At 36.2% G+C, this 14644-nt stretch overlaps 2 pseudogenes; both read right to left on the reverse strand.

Moving 5' to 3' along the window:
* Nucleotides 1-326: 326 nt before the first annotated feature.
* The window catches only part of LOC106339007, a 23444-nt pseudogene continuing 9126 nt past the window's right edge, over nucleotides 327-14644 (reverse strand).
* LOC106342056 lies at nucleotides 2826-6881 on the reverse strand (annotated as a pseudogene).

Genomic DNA, 14644 nt, shown 5'->3' on the forward strand with positions numbered 1-14644 from the left:
AAAATATTTATGTGTTTCTTATTATTTTAAACTCGGATTGAAAGGAAATTTTTATTGTTAAAAACAAATGAAAGCAAATTAAACACTAAGTAATTATTATGATACAATTATTTTGTAAATATATATACATTTTTTTGAATGACTATTTTGTAAACATATATACGCTTATTTGAATGTAAATAATGGTACTGTGCATTTGTGTCTTCTTGGTTCCGTATCTAAGTCAAGCTTTTTATATATACATTGAAAATAGTACGTTTCTAAATGTGTTGGATCGTCAGTTCAAACTTTCTTCCTGAATCTCTTGCTTCAACAAACTTTCTTTCTCATTCTACTTCACGTAAAGTATTAGCTTCCTCATCTTCATCTTGTTCTAGTTGTGGAGTGAAAAATTCTTCACTCGGAACGAGAGACACTCTTCTTAGCTCAAACTCCATGTTCTCTGACGGATTTTGTGGCCATGGTATGTTCTGCATTGTTGAAGATCTTGGGGTGCATTGAGTACTAGGTGAACTCACATTATGAACCGCACTATCCTTGAACATGTGGGATTTTATGTCTTTTTCGTCAAAGCTTCTAACCAAAATCGTTAGCTTTCTCCAGAAAGAAATTTCGGAGTCCTCATAAAGAAAAAGGCCACAAAGACGAGAAGAGCCAAGAGCGAAGTAACACCTACTATTAGAAATAGACCCCAAAAGCTACTGACGCTAAGCCGGTTGTGTGAAGGAATGAGTGTTGGATCAGAACAGTTGCTCTTTTTGAAGAACCATTTATCCTCGATTTGTTGCATTTCATCGTTTTCAATCACTTCCAAGATAGCCCTCGAGACATCATCCGTCAAAGGTGAATTCTTGGGGAATACCTACACCGAGCAGGTCCACGAAAGTCGGTGTTGACTCTGTGTTCTAAAATCCACACAATAAACCCAATGAATATGAAGAAGCAAACGGTAGTGACCCATAGGTCTAAGCTCCATGGTTGAAGAAAAAACCATGTATTGTTTTCAATGTCCTTCATTGGTACCAACATAAACACACCAGACTCTGTGTATGGTAACGTGAAATCAACAGACAAAACCCTATTTGCTCTGATGGTTATATCTCCCACAGCTGCGTCGAACATCTGTCTCATTTATTAATGATTTTTTTTAGAAAACACGCATCGAAAGATAGAGCTATATAATCTTATTATAGAGATCGCTTTTTTAATATGGAAGTGGATGAACATACAACATTTATATTTCTCCAAGCTGCTAACGTGTTCGGTAGAGCTAATCCAATTCGTCATTCCATCTGTAAATATCCATACGTACCCTTCCCCCATCATCCCAATATCTCTAGCTTTCTGAATAACCCGAAACCCAAGATTTGGTGGCATGTGGGCAACAAACACCCTTGTCTGCATTGTCATGAGCTTGTAAAGCTGGTTTGTAATCTGATCATTGCTAGCCTCCAGTGAGATCACACTTCTAATCTTGTAAAGCGTCAGCCAAGTATGGCATGATTCCTTCTCCGAATTCGTTGTCCACATAAATTGCGACAACACTTCTCCATTCAAAGGATTTGACAATGGCCGCAATGGCTCTGACCTGTGATAAGTCATTAAGAGTGGCTCGGACGAAGTAAGGGGTCTTGGTAGATGTCAAAAGAGGGCTTGTTGCCGAGAATGTGATGACAGGTACTTGAGATTTGTTGGCCAGTCTAATCATAAACTCGGCTTGCAGAGAGCTTCGTGGTCCGATGATGGCGCTCACTTTCTCGTTCTTGATTAGGTCCAAAGCTGCTTGCAACACAAGAAACACACAAATGAAAATATTATGAGTAAGTTATACATCAATAACTTTCTGAGTCTAGACATTGTTCTCAAACTAGGTTTCTTATGTACTGTTGCTTTATCTTTTTTCTTTGATCCATTTTAAATAGTTTTGGGTATCTGAGTTTCTTTGTATATTTACTTCATTTCATTCTTTAATTTTTCTTTGTTGAAAAGGATCAACATGTTAATAGAAAAAAATCAAAATTATTTTGTGATTATGAGTAGAGTTTATCAATGTATAGATAAAGAGGTTAACAAGTTCAATTATATTTTAGAAAATAAGTTCAATAATAGGTATAAAGAGAGTAACTAAAATGAAGTATGTGTATTTAGTTATATTTCATTCCATATTAAAAAAAAAAAAAAATCAAGAGTAGGCAAATGTGTGTGATTTGAAATTGGTCAATCGCTAAGCTATTAAATTTTTGTAGCTCAGTTGGTTAAACTTCATTCAAAAAAAATTTATCAATAATACTTCTTACTTATATGATTTTGTAATCATTTATATTTTATCATAACGAAAAATCTTTAAAACTTGGATCGCAAAAAATTTAATGTGAGACTTTTAATAGTTTTAGTAATTTATAGTCGTTTAAAAAAATCAAAATATAACATATACATAAAAATTAAATTTTTTATTATATAGTTAATGTAGTTGTTTAATTTATTTTATTAAATTAAAGTAAACAAATATGATAGAGAATACACTGATTTTTATCAAATCTTTATTATCCAAAATCATTAATTTTCATATATACTTTAGTCATATTAGACAATTTCGTAATTTTTATTTAAGGAAAGAAAGAAAAACATTAATAACGAATTTATGGTTAGTTTAACAAAAAACTTATTATATATTTAGATGGACCAACATATTTTTCTAAAGATTCTAAGACTCATTGTGGTGATAACACATTGTTACCTCAAATGTTATAATGCTTTTCTTTTAATACATGGGGGATAAATCGTTCTGATATCCAAACTAGTCAATTGCTACTCAATGCGTCAAGTGTACACCGTTGAGTTATATTAATATCAAGTACAATAAATACAGCTTATATACGTAAAAGTTAATAACAACTTAAGCTGATAACTTACAACATAACTTTCTATGGAGTTTGTTTAGCTTCTCTCTGTCTTTCAGCTCCAAATTCAATATCAGATTCTCCATGTTTATCATGTTTTGGTTGCGTCCTGAAACGTTCTTCACTCATGGAGAAACATGCTCGTCTTATCTCAAACTCCCTGTTTAATGACATGCTTCGTGGCAATGGTCTGATCTGCACATTCGAAGGACTCAGAGTGCATGGAGTAATAGGTGAACTCACATTATGAACCGCATTGCTCTTGAAAGTGTGCGACCTTGTGTCTTTCTCATCAAAGATTCTGAACAAAGACTTCAGTTTTCTCCATATGGAACCTTCGGATTTACTACATAGTGTGTGCCTATGTTCGTACAAGAAGAGTGCTACAAAGACGAGAAGTGCCAAGAAGGAAGCAACGCCTGCTATCAGAAACAGTCCCCAGAAGCTACTGACACTGAGGCGGTTAGATGAAAGATCAGCGGTGGCTTGATCAGGACAATCACTAGCGAGGTTAAGACGGTTGAACCACTTGTTCTCTATGAGTGACATTTCTTTGCTTTGAGTCACTTTCAAGATAGCCCTTGAGATATCTCCTGTCATAGGCGAGTTCTTGGGGAATGCCTACACATAAGCGAGCAATAAAAATAAAATACTTTTGTTTTGTTGCCATTTTCATAATGCACTAAAATAAATATTAATTAAAGAACTTACAAAGCCAAAACCAGCAGTCTTAAAGGAAGGTTTAAAACCAGCAGTCTTGAAAGAAGGTTCAACCATTGCATATTTGGAGCAGTATTGAGAAACGATATCCTTAAGGTAGGGCACTTCGTCAAAAGCTGCTGCAATACCACCTTTTGATGTCCCTTTGGACAGAAGATCGTCGCATTCTTCGGCAGAACCAAAAGGCTTGAGCTGTGATTCAGGGAAGTTCAGATCTCTTAAAAGATCGTAGACGAATGTGCCTACTTGGTACCCTACAGACTCCCCTTTGCTGATGAGATCTTTCACATTTGTGGTTGTTGGTTGTAAACTTTGTACAGTCAGAAATGAGGTGAGATTCGCTGTGTAACTCTGAGTGAGCACAAGCACCACAAAGCACCAGACGACCACCACAAACCTTGCTAAATTGCTTACGACCTTCTCACCTATATAGACACACACAGTTTCACCATATCACTATATTTTTGTATTTAATGATAATCATAATATAATTAACGTTATGATTTAACTTACGGTGGGCAAAAACCATGGTGGAGAAGGAGAAGCAGACACTAGTCCCGATCTGGTGGTGAAGCGGTCCACGAAAGTCCGTGTTGACTCTGTGTTCGAACAGCCACACAACAAACCCAATGAGGACGAAGAAGCAACCGGTGGTGATCCATAGGTCTAAGCTCCAAGGTTTTAGGAACACCCATGCGTTTTTGTTCTTGTTGTCCCTCACCGGCACAATCATAGACACCCCAGACTCTGTGTAGGGTAACGTGAAATCAACATATGATGACCTGTTCGACGTGATGGTTATATCTCCAACAACTGCATCCCACTTCTGCTTCATTTATCAATTATTGGAAATCAAAAATCAAAGAAAAATGCCTAATATATTATATTATAGCTGATTCTTGAGTCCATTGATATAAATTTATAAAGTAAATATATTATACTAATTGATTAATCGTTTAATTTCAATTTAAAATTATTTTATAATTTATATAATTAAACATTTAGAATATATAAAAAGAACTTACCCCCTCAGAGACTTGGTAGACCAAATTATTGTAGTTATCACCTGGAGACTCGAAACCGTATTGAGGAATGACTGAATATGGTAACTCTTTAAGAGCAGCTTCAAAGATGTCTATGGCATAACCCGTTGCAGTTGTTACATTAGTGATTGGATCCGTCTTTATCTCCAAAAAATTTAGGAATCCTCTGTTTACTGGAACGCCCACTTTAATCTTCTTCCCGCTTGTTGGAATCTCCCAACCTTTTGGAACAACGGTCGAGTTCCCAGGCCATATTACTGGCCCAAACCTCTTGCCTAAAAATGATGTCGTTTTGTTTGATTTTGCATTCACCAGTCCACTACTTGGTGTCCATAATCCGATAACCCTCTCTTCATCTCCAATAACATTAATGATCTCAAAAGTTGATGACTCGAGCTGCCGGTTAATGAGTTTGAACTCTCCTGCTAAACCCTTGAATTCTACATTCGAGAGAGCCTCTAGAAGATGTGGACCGTAGGTCCTCATATATGTCTCTGTGTTGGTTTTCTCTACCGCCATGGCCAATGCAGTGACCGAATCATACGCCCACAATGCGAAAACATTAGGCTCTGTACCATCCCCCGCCCGGTTCTCCTTCTCGAGTTTTCTTTTCCATCTCAAACTGAAATCTTCACGCTCTTTAGACTGAGGGACATAACTCCTTACACCTAACAAGCCCTGCATAGTCTCTAAGCTACGACCGTTGTCTCTCATCATATGGGTCATTCCATTTGATAGTAACCAGACATACCCTTCCTCCATCATCCCTATTTCTCTAGCTTTCTTCAAAACCCGGAATCCGAGACTTGCGTCCATGTTGATAACGAATACCCTTGTCTGCTCAGTCTTGAGTTTATAAAGTTCCTTTAGAATATGATCATCGCTAGCCTCTGGAGAGATCACACTTCTATGGACTTACACGTCTTCTAAAGCCTCTGACAAGGAGGGCATGATTCCTTGACCTAACTCGTTGTCCACATAAATTGCGACGACGCTTCTCCACCCAAATGATTTGACAATGGACGCAATGGCTTCAGCCTGGAATGAGTCGTCGATAGTGGCTCGGACGAAGTAAGGGTTGTTGATAGTTCTAAGTAGAGGGCTCGTTGCTGAGAAAGTGATGGTCGGTACTTGAGATTTGGTGGCCAGTTTAATCATAAACTCGGCTTGCATAGAGCTTCTTGGTCCGATGATGGCCCTCACTTTCTCGTTATTGATTAGGTCATAGGCTGCTTACACCACAAGCAAACAAAAAAGAAAAAGAAAAAGAATGGTTAATCCTTTGTTTGGACCACTGAGAAGATAGAACGGCAATATTGAACGTAAGTATGGACTTATTTGTTCGTTTATAGATTTTAATATTTTTAGTAGAATTAGCTGTTATTGGTTTATGCATTTAACATTATCGAAGTCTATTGTTACTAGTTTTATTATTCTTTTATTCTGTTCAACATCTAGAATTATTCAGACGTTGAAAAATAGTATTTTAATCAGTTCTGTAATTCTATTATAATCTAATGTTATTAGGATATTAATTCTTAATATTTAATTTATAGTGGTAGGGATTTCTTTGACCATACGATAGTCACCACGACTTTCGAGAATAGAAAGATTTCTCTTAGAGTTGACTAATCTTCAGCAAGATTCTAAGCATATACCACAAGTAGATTATTAATAGTAATCTAACAGACTCGTTGCACATACCACACAGGAACACACTAGGGACTTTCAGTAGGCACTTATAAGATTGATTAGATTCAATGAAAATAGTACCTAATCATGTCTGGAGGTTACCTAACTACCTAACTTCATAGGTAGTATTCATTTAACTAAAATTAAATATAACTATACCGAATTATCCCCTTACCCAAAAAATAGTAACGGAGAAGCAAGAGACAGAAAATGTAAAGAACCTGCAACTGATGCCTCAACAGTATCTTCCATGGAATCCCTCACGTGAAGAGCAAGTCTTGTGCGGTAATGAGGATGAGTTTGGTAGAAATCGGACAACGACATGTTAATTGAAGTGAGGCAGATCTTGGAAAAGTTTGTTTTGAGATCAATAACTACTCCTACTTTTATTTCATCACTACTTGTGTTTTGTCCTAAACCAGCATCCATCACCACAAATCCCCAAAGGAACGGAACAAAGTAACTAAGAAAGGTGTTACGAGTTTTTGTAGTGTTGTTTGTCATCATCACAAAATTTGAGGACACGGATACTTATGTGATTCTTTAACTTCCCTTTTCTGTTATATATATAGAGGAATGAATTGGTTTGAAAGAGTCTTGAACCCAAAATTGGTTCTAAAAGAAGAAGTCTTAAAGAATTATTATTAAAAACATTAGTGTTAACTAAAGGACAATAAAAATGGGTTGGAAAAAGTCAAATGAAATTCGAAATACGAGGCAGGCGGAATTTCTTTGCAAAGCAAAGCTACAAATTTTCCAAGTCTCTGATTACATAAATAATATTTTTGTACGTAGTAATTCCGGTGGCATAGTTTTTTCTTTCGAAATTTCCAGTGGCATAGTTTAGTATGTAGTAATTCGAATAGTTAAATATTAATCTCAGATGGAGATATATTTTTTAAACTTCTCTTTTTTAACAACACTCAGTTGGATAGATTAGCTTGCAAAACTATAAGGTAAATAAGTCAATGTCCTTCAATTAGTTTAAATTTCTAAATTTCAAGTTATAATTTTTTTCAAAAGGACGAACACTATACATACAAAATATCAAATAAAGATAAGATTTTGTATATAAATTCCAGAAAACAACGAAATTGATTAAATAAACTTGAAAACATTCTAAACACAAAAGAAAATCTTAAACATCACAGAGAAGCATACGGATAAGATTAAATTGTCTGTTTCTTTAATAATTTTGATATTTTAATTATTTGTAATGAGTCATTATAATTTATTATATTTAGATTGTATGTTTATTTGTTAAAACAATATAATTTTATTATTTCAATGTTTATTTAGATTTATATAAATTTTTGTTTTAACTAATTTATTTATGTTTTGTTATAACTAATTTATTTTTTTATTTTATTCTAACTAATTTATATATGTTTACTTGTAAGTTTAAACTGATAAGATATAATAATTTAACTCCTTTATTAAATATAACACAATAAATATATTTTTTTAGTATTTGTTGGAGAGTAAGTGTAACATTATTCACAAAATACCAAATTGGGTGGGTATTGTATAATTTTTGAAATCCCTGTTTTGGAGTCTCATTGGAGTTAACCTTAGAGTTTAGTTCTTAGGAATTACAGTTTATTAGCGGGGATTATATATTTATTTAGATTTGTGTTAAAAAAAAAAATATATATTTATTTAGATTATTTTGTTAATTTACAAATATATATATATATATATATATAATGGATGGTAATTTTTAATTGTTTTTATATAATCACCTGTTTATCTTCTTTAATATTTCATATTCCTTTTTTCTCGAGTAGTTATATAGTTATCTAGCTTTTATTTTACGATATGATATATAAAATAGTTTTGTGATATGATTTTGAGATTCAATCATTTTGTAATACTAGCAGACGGGAGCCAAAAAGAAGTAGAAGATGATTACTAGAATTGATAAAAGAGTGAAATGGAATTGTGTAAAAGAAAAGAAATTTGGACAATTCTAATATGGACTGGCTACATGCTTTATTTTGAGCATATATATATATATACATACATATATACTATTTTAATATTTTTTTGATAAAAAAATTTATACCAATTTCAATGCACCAGAACAAAGTCTCGTTTTTTTCAACGTGTGTTTCTGTATGCTGGACCATCAGCATTGGTGAACCTCACTTCTCGATTCCCAATGCTCCTATTATTATTATTTTAATTTTATTTTTCGTTTCATTTAAAAAAAAAAAAATTAATATTTGTTTAATTGCGGGCCACCACGTTGCGTGGGGCCCATAGAACAGTAACGATACGGAGTCTTCCCAGCAACCTCACACGACGCGGATTCAACACTATTGAAATATTTTAATATTTTTTTTATCGAAAACTGTGCAAACTTTTGCTAAGACCCTTCAATGCTAAAGCCCTATAATCAAACACAATGTGGTGGCCGTTGGAGGACCAGCACATCTTCTCCGTCAATAAGACATAATGACGTTCGGTGTGGGGAAATCCAAAACTAATATTAATATTGTCAACATTTTTTTTCCAAACACTTAAAAAAGACGTCAATACCAAAAGATCATCGCACATTTGATTTTGTATGGACATGTCGAATCTACATGTACGTTACGTAGGTCACGGCTTTCGCAATTGTATAGACTTGACTCAAGTCACTTAGGTCTTTGTAGTATATAAATGCATTTGGTCCGGCTTTTAATTCATCAAGGATAAGTAAAGGACGTCGAGTGGTTTACATTGGGGTCAGAGGCTGAAGGAGAAGACTCCAATTCTAAGAGATAATTTGGTTACAAATTTATGTCCATATAATCTGTATTTATTAATTTTCTCTGTTCTCTCAAGCTTTTGATCTTACCACTGGACCACGTTAAATTTGTTAAAAGAAAGCTATTTAAACCACCCACGTCCTTGCTCAGGCTTGAACAATAGTCTCTTCAAGCTTTAGATACCACTGAAACACTTTATATGTTCTGAAGATAACTAATTTTAACATGGTCTGGGTCTCATATTATAGAGTTGTAGGAGACTTCAGACTCAACACTTCCTAGTCCTTCCAAAAAAATAAATCAACAAGTTTGTTATCTTATTTTTAAAACATGATATTTCAAATTAAACTTTCGAACAAATTTTTTTTTTTTTCACTTGGCACTATGGAATAGTTTAAGCCCTTTCATAGATCCGGGATGCTCTCGATTATTAAAAAAAAAAATTGATTGCGAATATAAAACTCTTATTGACGAAAATTTATAAATAAACATACGAATATGAATACAAGATTTTATCTATGATAAGTTTAAACTCAACATATAGGTTGGACAAAAACAATACTATTATTAGACACAAAGTGTCCCACATCGGTAGTTGGAAGGGATCTTTAGTAATATATAAAATAGATGAGCCATTCCACTTATCACCAATTGGTTTTAGGTTGGAAGCTCATCTAACTTAACATGGTATCAGAGCCCAATCCACGCAGTCCAACCCGATCCACATTGACCCAGCTCAAAGTGGGCCCTAGCTCGATCCTTGCCCAAACATTCCGAGATTGACGCTTAAAGAATCATCATCTCGAGGGGACGTATTAGGGACAAAGGTCCCACATCGGTAGTTGAAAAGGATCTTTAGTAATATATAAGATAGATGGACCACTCCACTTATCACCAATTGGTTTTAGGTTGGAAGTCCGTCTAGCTTAACATGGTATCAGAGCCCGACCCACGAAGTCCAACCCAATCCATCGATCTGGCCCAAAGTTGGTCTATCGATCCTTGCCCAAACATTCCGAGATTGACGCTCAACGAGCCATCATCTCCTGGAGGCGTATTAGACATAAAGTGTCCTACATCGGTAGTTGGAAGGGATCCTAAGTAATATATAAGATAGATGAGTCACTCCGTATCACCAATTGGTTTTAGGTTAGAAGCCCATCTAGCTTAACGACTATTACAATCAAAAACAGAGTGGCAAACCTGTCATGCACTTTTGCAACTTCTCTCTATTTCATATTGAATAGAAAATCTCTCATCTTCATCTTGTGCCGGTTGCAGGTTCAAAAGCTCTCTGCTCGCGTTGCGAGACACTCTTATTGACACAAACTCCCCAATTGGTGACGGACTGGGGACTTCGTAGCAATGCTGTATACCCTGCACTGTGATAATAATGTTTGAAAACTCCCAAAAAGTAATACTCCAAGTTCATGCACCCAAGTCCCGATGGTTTCAATAACCTCGAGCTCATGTTCATACAACTAATTTTCACCGGTATTACAAAAGAAGGCATAGACCTATAAAATAAACAGTTAGGAACCGTCCATATACAGCCCAATAATCATTATCATTCATTTCTACATATTCAATATTATAAACTTACTAGACGTTGACCCGCCCTTAAAAGGTCGGTTTTATTTTTTGTTTTACATTTTGTTAGAAATTTAATTTTTATATTTGTGTGTTTGTAGTTATATATGTGTTTTTTTATAATATTTTTCTTAAATATTTAATAAAATATTTTAATAATTGTATTAAAATAGTTTGACCATATATATATCAATAGGTCATGTTATTTTTTAATAAAATAGATAAATATTATAAATAATATAAATTATAAATACACCTACTTATTTCAACTACATATATTGTTTGACAGTTTCATATATTAATAATTGGACTTATTTGTGAAATGACCAAGAAAAAAAGAAAATTAGTTTCGTAGAGAAAAGGTAGAAAGAGATAGAAAAAAAGAAAAGAGGAGAGAGAATGTTATTTTGGTTAGTGAGTGAATTTTGGTTTTTTTTGGTGTTATACCATGCAATTTCTCTTAATAATTAGTCTTTCATTTTGTTTATACCAAATGTTGATGGTAGTGGCCTATTGGATAATGAATCGGTTACATGGATTAGAGCTATTACAAGTATATATGTAATTTATTTTTCTTTAGGGTATTGTTTTCGAAGCCCACCCAGCGCAAATATAATTATTTTATCATTTACACTTAAATGAATGATAAATTTGACATTTCGCATCTGTTACCTTCTCCAACCCTGCAACCCTAATCGAGTCGGCATCTGTTACCTTCTCCAACCCTGCAACCCTAATCTTTGTTTTCTTTTTGATAATTTGCATTCTAATTTTGTTAATCCAAAATACTACAGTTGATTTGAAGCTCGTAATGAACAAAATATAAGTTTTTTTGAATTTTCCCGACTTTTGAACCGATTTGACTTGTGATATATCCGCTTGTTTTAAGTAGTGTTAATCTCATGTGCCGCAAGGCAATCTGCAAGTGGAGTAAGGAGTTCTATCAAAACAGCAGACAAGCTTTAAACGATCTACGCAATCAACTCGACCAAGCTATGTCAAACCAAGTGCCAAATGAGACATTAATAGCGGAGATCAATACAAAGTTACTCAATACCTATAAAGAGGAAGAGAACTTCTGGAAACAGAGAAGTCGACAGCTATGGCTAACCCTAGGAGATACAAATTCAGGGTATTTTCATGCCTCCACAAAAAGTAGAAAAGCAAAAAACAGAATGTCAGTCTTGGAAGATGAGGACGGCTTACCATGTTTTGAAGAAGAACAGATCTCAAGGGTGATCAGCAAGTATTATGAAAGGCTATTCACAGCTACAATCTTTAATGAGGAACAAACGGTCCAAGAAGCTCTCAAGCCTTGTGTAACGCAGGCACAAAATGAAGCTTTGATCGTAGAGCCATCCCCACAGGAAATCAAGGAAGCAACCTTCGCCATTCACGCAGACAAAGCCCCGGGGCCTGATGGCTTCTCTGCAAGTTTTTTCCAAGCTAATTGGGAGACTATAGGACCAGCAGTTGTCTAGGAAATCCAGCTCTTCTTCTCAACCGGGATCCTCGCAAAGACAATCAACCACACATATGTTAGATTGATCCCAAAGAATCTGGAGGCTAAGAGAGTTGAGGACTACAGACCCATTGCATTATGCAATGTATACTATAAGATCATCTCAAAACTACTCTCAATGCGCATGAAACCAGTCCTAGGCTCTATTATCTTAGAAAATCAGTCAGCATTCATACCGGGGAGATCAATCTCAGACAATGTTCTTATAACACACGAAGTCTTACAGTTTCTAAAGACGTCTAAAGCTGAGAAAAGATGCACTATGGCAGTAAAGACAGACATGTCAAAGGCCTATGATAGATTGGAATGGAACTTTATTTCACAAGTGATGCAGAAACTAGGCTTTCATAGCAGATGGATCAGCTGGATCATGGAATGCATCACTACAGTGTCATACTCCTATCTAATCAATGACAACGTGTATGGAAATGTCCAACCTTACCGAGGTATCCGTCAGGGCGATCCCCTATCGCCTTATATTTTCATACTCTGTGGCAAGGTCCTCTCAGGGCTGTGCAAGGAAGCTGAGAAACAAGGAACACTCCAGGGGATAAAATTGGCTCGAGGTTGTCCGCGTGTGAGTCATCTCCTGTTTGCAGATGACACCATGTTCTTCTGCTCAGCATCAAAGGAAAGTTGTGAAGCCCTACAACAAGTGATCCTGCGGTATGAAAGAGCCTTAGGGCAGATGATCAACAAAAACAAATCAGCTATCACTTTTTCTTCTAAAACACCAGTAGAGATGAGAAATGAGGCAAAAACTGTGCTGGGGATAGACAAAGAAGGGGGAGAAGGGAAGTATTTAGGTTTACCTGAACACTTCGGCCGCAGAAAGAAGGATCTCTTCACATCAATAGTTAATCGAATCCGACAGAGGGCAGCTAACTGGAACACTAGATTCCTATCCAAGGCATGGAAGCTCACACTGCTGAAGGCAGTCCTCACGTCGATACCAACCTACACAATGACATGTTTCCTCCTACCAATCAGTTTGTGTAAACGGATTCAATCTGCGTTGACAAGATTCTGGTGGGATGGAGCTGACAACAAGAAAAAAGAGTGTTGGGTATCCTGGGCTAAGCTCACTAAACCAAAATCAGATGGGGGTTTAGGTTTCAGGGATATACAGATTTTCAACCAAGCGTTACTGGCAAAACTAGCTTGGAGGATAATCACAGCCCCTGAGTGCTTACTGGCGAGGATACTAAAAGGAAAATATTGTCACAAGCAAAGCTTCCTAGATGTGAAAGCACCTACAGTCTGCTCCCATGGTTGGAGAAGTGTACTTCATGGAAGAGGCCTCCTTACGGCTAACCTAGGGAAGGCTATAGGAAATGGAGAGACAACAAAGCTCTGGCGAGACACATGGATATCCCTAAACGATCAGACTAAACCTATTGGTCCAGTTAGTGAAACGGCTCTAGACCTCAAAGTCTCAGACATCCTAACAACAGATCTAAAGTGGAATAAACAGAGGATAGACGAGCTCTTACTGAAGGGAGCGGAGGACACTTTCATATGGCAACCGCTGCCTACGGGAGTATATACCACACGATCAGGATACAATTATGTGGTCAGGAATGATGAAGTAAGTACTAACGCCACAGCTAATACCCCACAAGATTTTCACTGGATTAAAGACTTGTGGGCTGAGGAATACTCACCGAAACTGAAGGTGTTCATATGGTCAGTTCTTGATATCTTCTCAATTTGCATTGTTTTAACCATTCATTCTTGCACATGTTGATCATTTAGGATAACATTTAGATATGTTTAGGTTGCATTGCATTACATATGTCCTTATTAGGTGATGGAGATTTCAAATGGTTACTTTGGAGCATCTAGAGATGGTTTGGAAGCAAAATTGGTGATCCTCGAAGAAGCGACGCAGAGGTTAAGTGTCCCAGCGGCCTCGTGACGTCCCAGCGGCCTTTTGTCCCATCGAGAAGCCGCTGCAAGCGCTGGAGAAACGGACACAAAGTGTGGCAGCGGCCTTGTGCAGCGGTGTCCTAGAGCCGCTGGAGATGCTCGAGAGATGAAGACTCGAGAAATGGAGAGAAGTATGGGAGCGGCCTAACGCAGCGGTGAACCGAAGCCGCTAGAAAAATAGCTCATCCCCTGCCGCATTTGTACTTGTCGCAGCGGTGTGATGCAAAGAAGTGAAGAAGCCGCTGCGAGTGCCCCAACGGCTAGGTGGAGCGGTTTCATGTGGCCGCTGCGAGTCAAGAAAGTCAACATATTTCGTGTTTGACCAGATAATTACCAATTTGTGTTTTGGTTAACCCAGGTTTGTTGGGTTAAACCAGGTTCGACTTTAAGCTACTATAAAGGTCCTTCAGACCTAATTGTAGGATCTTATCTTGTTTTCTATCTAATCACAAAATAACTTTTAGGTGAAAGATCCTATCTTGATCATTTCTCTCT

The sequence above is a fragment of the Brassica oleracea genome, chromosome C4, assembly GCF_000695525.1.
Source record: "Brassica oleracea var. oleracea cultivar TO1000 chromosome C4, BOL, whole genome shotgun sequence".
Taxonomy (NCBI): domain Eukaryota; kingdom Viridiplantae; phylum Streptophyta; class Magnoliopsida; order Brassicales; family Brassicaceae; genus Brassica; species Brassica oleracea.